The following is a 5,529-nucleotide window of genomic DNA, read 5'->3' as shown; positions in this document are numbered from 1 at the left end:
ATCCCCAGGTACTTTAAATGAAAAGTGTCCACTGAAAGGAATAACTGTGGACTGCCACGCTTGTGGTAGAGATGGAAATTGGTAGTGCCTCGCTCAGATCACAGTTCACCCTGTAACTGGACAGGAGCGTAATGCCGTCAATGGTCTCCAGCAAAGCCGTAAGAGAGCACTGCAGGTCCCTCAGTGTAAGCAGAATGTAATCTGCATACAGGTAGATCTTGGACTCTCCCCCTGGGAGGGGAATCCCAGTGAAGAGGGGGGAGTGGCGGATAGTGGCAGCTAAGAGCTCCATGACTAGCAAAATTAGAAGGGGTGAGTTTGGACAGCCTTGTCTCATTCACCGCTGTATCAGGCTGTGGTCACATAGGTAACCACCACAAATTTTTGTAAGGTTGCAAATAGATAGTCCCATTCTATGCTTTCAAATGCCTTTTCTGCATCCAGGGATAGTGCTATAGTCTCGTCTGGTAGGTCTCTAGCTTCCCAGAGGGCATGGGACAGAGTGCAGAGATGATTTCTGGAGATACGACCTGGAACAAATCCCACCTGGGTATGATGTATTAAAGATGGGATAACTTTACGAATCCGGGCCACTAAGACATTGGCAAGAATTTTGAAATCCCCATTCAGTAGGGATATAGGCCTTTAACTGCCACGCTGGAGGGGATCTCTCCCAGGTATCAAGGCTCTGTTTGAAATAGAGCCTAGGGAGTCCTCAGGACCAGTCCCCAAAAAGGCCTCGTAGAGGGAGTCGACTACCTCCTCCCCGGCCCACTTGTAGAATTCTGCCAGGAATCCACCTTCTCCAGGGGACTTATGGTATGGGAGTTTGGAAATGGCCTGCACTATCTCCGTTTTTCCAATCTCCCTGTCTAGCAAAGCCCGTCCCTCAGCCGACAGATGGGGTAGCTGTACCCATTCCATAAAGGTTACTATCTGATTGGCACAGGCCACAGTCTCTGGGGCATATAATCATCGATAGTATGCAGCAAATTCGTTAACAATTTTCTTTGTGTAAGGATCTCACCATTTGAGGACCGGATAACTGGAATGACTTGTGCTGCTTCCAGTTGTTGGAGATGTGCCACCAAGAGGCAGCCAGCCTCTTCTCCCTATTCAAAGTGGCTACTCTTTAGTCGTTGCAATGCGTATTCTGCCTTGGATGTATAAAGTTTGTTAAGAGCCACACAGGCTTGTTCCAAGTGGCAGCACACAGGCAGTGAGGTGCGTGCTGTATACTGGTGGGTGAGGGATGAGATTTGATCCTCAATTTCATTTTGACTGGCTATTTTTTGATTATTGCACAATGCCGCATCTCGCATTATATGCCCCTCAATGCTAGATTTCGTCCCTGCCCACAGTACCCTCTGGGATGTAACTGAGCCTGTGTTGTCCTATAGATAAGTGGAAACATGCGCTCGGAGGTGAAGCTTACTTTGGGGGGCTCGATATCAATGTAGGGCTAATCACCAGTGTTTGCTTGCTGGATAAGTGAGGCCCATGTCTACGGTTTTCAGGACTGGGGCATGATTGGAGAGCGCAATTTCCAGGATCCAAGAGTCCCAGACAGAGGATATCATGTTCTGTGAAATAAAGAAGCAGCCCAGACGTGACTGGGTTCTGTGAAATGACTATAGAAAGGTGTAGTCCCTGTCCGCTGGATGAGTAAGCCTCCAATGATCTATCAACCCATGTTCTGAGGTTAGATCCCTCAGTAGGGCCCTATCCGAATTGTTCCATACGTCAATGAGGCCAGTCGTATCAAGCACTGCATCCCAGGCAATATTCCAGTTACCCCCAATGAGATAACAGGAAGCCACCATTTTAAATAAGGATGCGATTGAGCCGGAGCAAGAACGAGCGCTTGGATCCAGTAGGTGCGTAAACAGATCCTAGACACAATGAGCTGTCCCCTACATTCAGTTTTGCAAAACATACCTACCATTGGAGTCAGACCACGTCTTGATAATGGTGATGGGCAGCGTCTTACGAAACAAAAGCGCCACTCCACAATTCCCGGAGGGTCCTCTCCCCAGCACCAACAATGCGGGACAGCTACTATGGGTTACCCTTCCAAACACAGTCTCAATGAAGTTTACCAGACTCAAGGTCATTGAGGTGGGTCTCCTGCAAGAGGGCCACATCAACTCGTTTCGATTGAAGGTAAGAGAGCATTTTACATAATGGGTTAAGCCATGGATGTTCCACAAGAGAACACGGAGCTGGTGGGTGGAGGGTGGCAGGGGAGGTTTGGGCAGTGGTCATTGGGTAGCGTGGAGAGGAGTGATGTGAGGGAAGGGGATTACAGAGGTAGGAGGAGAAAGCACTAGGTGGGGAGAAGGGGTGATGGAGAGGGTAAGGAGAGTAGGTTGGCACAGGAAATAAGGAAAAAAGGGAGTGGATATCCTTTCAGACCCAGGCCGGAAGGAATGGGGTAGAGGCTGTAATAAACACCCAGAGAAGGATGAAAGGGGGCAATGAGAAAGCAAAATATAGAGGGCTCCATGAAGGAAAGAAGGAGGAGAGAGAGAGAGACAGGGGGGAGAAAAAAATGAGTAGTTCGGCACAGACCGAAGCAGAGCCTCAAGGGCTCAGATCTGTAGACTACGGGTCTTAACTTGTGGAGTCAGCATGCTAAGAAAGCACACACCGGGAGGCAGAGAACCTGAAGAAGACAGTATAAGTCAATGATAATAATGTAGTGGGGGGAGGATGGGGAGGATCTGGTGTAGAGGGCGAGCAAAACCTAGGGGCCTTCTGGGGCTTCCCAGGTACAAGGTAAAGATGGGGGAGGGTGGGTAGTTATAATTATTGGGGTCCCCGATAGGGACTAAAGGACAGATATTGAAATAGCTTGGACAGGGGTAGAGTAAGAATAGTGTGGGTGGGGCCTGATGGAGGCAGGAGGAAGAGACAGTGGCAAGGGAGAGGTAGGCAGAGATGCAGGAGAAAAGGAAAATGAAGGAAGTGAAGTCATGGCAGGAGTAGAAGGAGAGGAAGACAAACAAGAAAGGAGACAGAGGAGACAATGACCTTGCGGTACAATGCAGCGTCCATGCTGTCCAGGAGAGAACAGGACTCACTGGAATGGGCAAGGGAGGCCTACTTGTGAGGTAATAGATAAAGCATTCCAGGGTTCAGGCAAACATCATTGTACTGGTTCGACATCAGTATAGGAGACGTAAACAATCATTTGTAACAGGCATGATAATGTAAATTGTGTGAACAGGTAAACAACTATATAGGTAACATGTAGGGCATGCGTCCAGCGCCAAGTACAACAACATCATGCAAAGCAGGACTAGACGCTGCAGCTGAGTAGCAAGAAAAAGGGGGGGAGTCACAGTAATAGACCCTATTAGAATAAGATAACAGTCAACAATGTTTGATGCAGCCACTTAATGTGACGCGATCCCAAATGCTACACGTTATTGAAGGACTATTGAGTGTATGGGCATGTGAGCATGCAGGTGGGTACTCATCCTTCCATGTGGATCGAAGGTGCAGATCACATGCCGTTGACCCAGGGTTCAGGCGAGGACGATGTGCCAATGGCGATACCAAACTCGGTCCGGAACAGGTGGAGGTTTCAGAGGCGACCGTGACTTGTCTCTATCATGGGACTTAGTGAGGTGCACCACAGCCATTAGTGCTTGATCTCTGTCACCCTGGGGCTGGGGAAATGTCTCATGATCTCGACCTCTATGGTACAAGACGTCTGTGTGGTAGCTTTGCTCGTCTGGGTGGAAGTGGTGGGACAGTAATGCTGAGGGGGTGTCAGCCAGCGATGGGGACGAGGCCAGGGGGTTAGTGTCCATGGACTGGGACAGGAAGCTACCCAGGAAAAGGCGTAAGTCCTCCAGGTCAAAGAAGTCTCTCAATGTACCGTCTTTAGTAATCCACATATGTGCCAGTTCAAACAGGCCATATTTTATGTCCAGATGGCAAAGCCGTGGCGGAGGGACAGGAACACCTTACGACGTTTGTTGGTCTCCTTTTCGAGAAATCCGCTGCGATATGAATCTCATACCTATGGGGGGCATGAGAGAAGGCCACGCTAAGGAGCTGCCAGACCTGCTCATGTTGCAGGAAGCAGATAATGATGGGGCGAAGCCGTGTCATACCGTCTTGGCATTTTGAACCCATGTGATGCGCTCGCTCGAATTATAATGGGGGATCAAAAGTGAGACCCATAAGGTTAAGGATAATGTTGTGTAGGAAGGCTAAGACATTCGGCCCTTCTACATGTTCCTGGAAGCCAAAAAAACGGGCATTGTCTCGTCGGCTCCTGTCTTCGAAGTCGATGACCTTACTGCATAAAAATAGGAGTTCCTGGTCCATTTCTGGTGCTGTGCTATGGTGATCCTCCAATGCTAGAGACTAAGCCATCCAATCTGCTGCCCACAGCCGTGACTTTCTATAATATGCCCTCCATGGTGCTAGCCTGTTCTGGGCAAGGTGGAGTTGAGGAGTGATCTGGCAACAACATTCCCTTAGCGGCAGCCATGGGGCGATGCTGATGGAGGGCTTCTGAGAAAAAGAGTTGTTGTGTGGATTTAATCACACATTTGCTGTTATTTTTCCCTGAGGGGATCTCCCGCAGATCACCGGGGCGGAGCCACTTGATGACGAACTGAGGACTGCTGTTTGTAGAGGAGGCGGGAGTGCAGTTTCCAGTAGGGTGGTAAGGTTGTAGAAGCAGTCCGCTGTTCACTTTTACAGAGGGAGCTGGCTGGGAAAGCTTCACAGAGGACTGAGAATAGCCCACCCGCAAAACATATAGTAAAGTGTTGTTAGAGCTGCAGGCAGCGTAGAGAAGGGGAAGAGGCGGTCAGCTCTATGTCAGTGGGTTGAGGTGGAGGTCCATGAGCTCCAAGTGGTGCTATTAGAGCACAGCAGCCAAGAGGAGGGAGTGAGGAACCTCCAGAGTCTCGCCCTATCCAGAGGGAGATACTACTAGGAGATGGTACTGCAAAGTTCCATGCTGCCCATGAGAGGGTGTGGAGCACTTCCGTTAGGGAGGCAGTAGGCAGTGACGGAGCAGGGTCAAATGTGCGCCAATCCCTGATACTGTCATGGTAGGCTGGGATTAGCGCCGTGAGGGCGGCTGGAAGGTAGACCCTCAACCCCTGCTGCAGTCTGCGAGAGTCCTGAGGTCCTCCAGGTCTGGGCAGGGCCAATGGGTCCAGTTGAGACAGGCGTCCAGGGTAGTGGCAGGGCTAACAGCGGCTCCCTCACACCACCAAAGCACTCACCCTCTGTGGCTCAACAGCAATGACATCCTGAAAGTCCTGATGGGAATTAAGAGGGCCGCAGGAGAAGTCTGACAGTCCCAAGAGGTGGGGGGGGCACCTATGTGCGCCAGATGCCACCCCGCAAGGTAATGAAGTCAGATTGTTTGCCAACTACGATCCCAGCCATGGTCACAGATTAGGGGTGAGGCCGGCGTGGTGTCTGCCAGGCCGTGCCCCACGCCTCTGTGGTTGAGGGCAGTTTGAGGGCCGATTCTCCTAGCTCCCACGCTGGAAG

Source organism: Pleurodeles waltl, chromosome 10, assembly GCF_031143425.1.
Source record: "Pleurodeles waltl isolate 20211129_DDA chromosome 10, aPleWal1.hap1.20221129, whole genome shotgun sequence".
In the NCBI taxonomy this organism is placed as follows: Eukaryota; Metazoa; Chordata; class Amphibia; order Caudata; family Salamandridae; genus Pleurodeles; species Pleurodeles waltl.
This window is presented reverse-complemented; position numbering follows the sequence as displayed.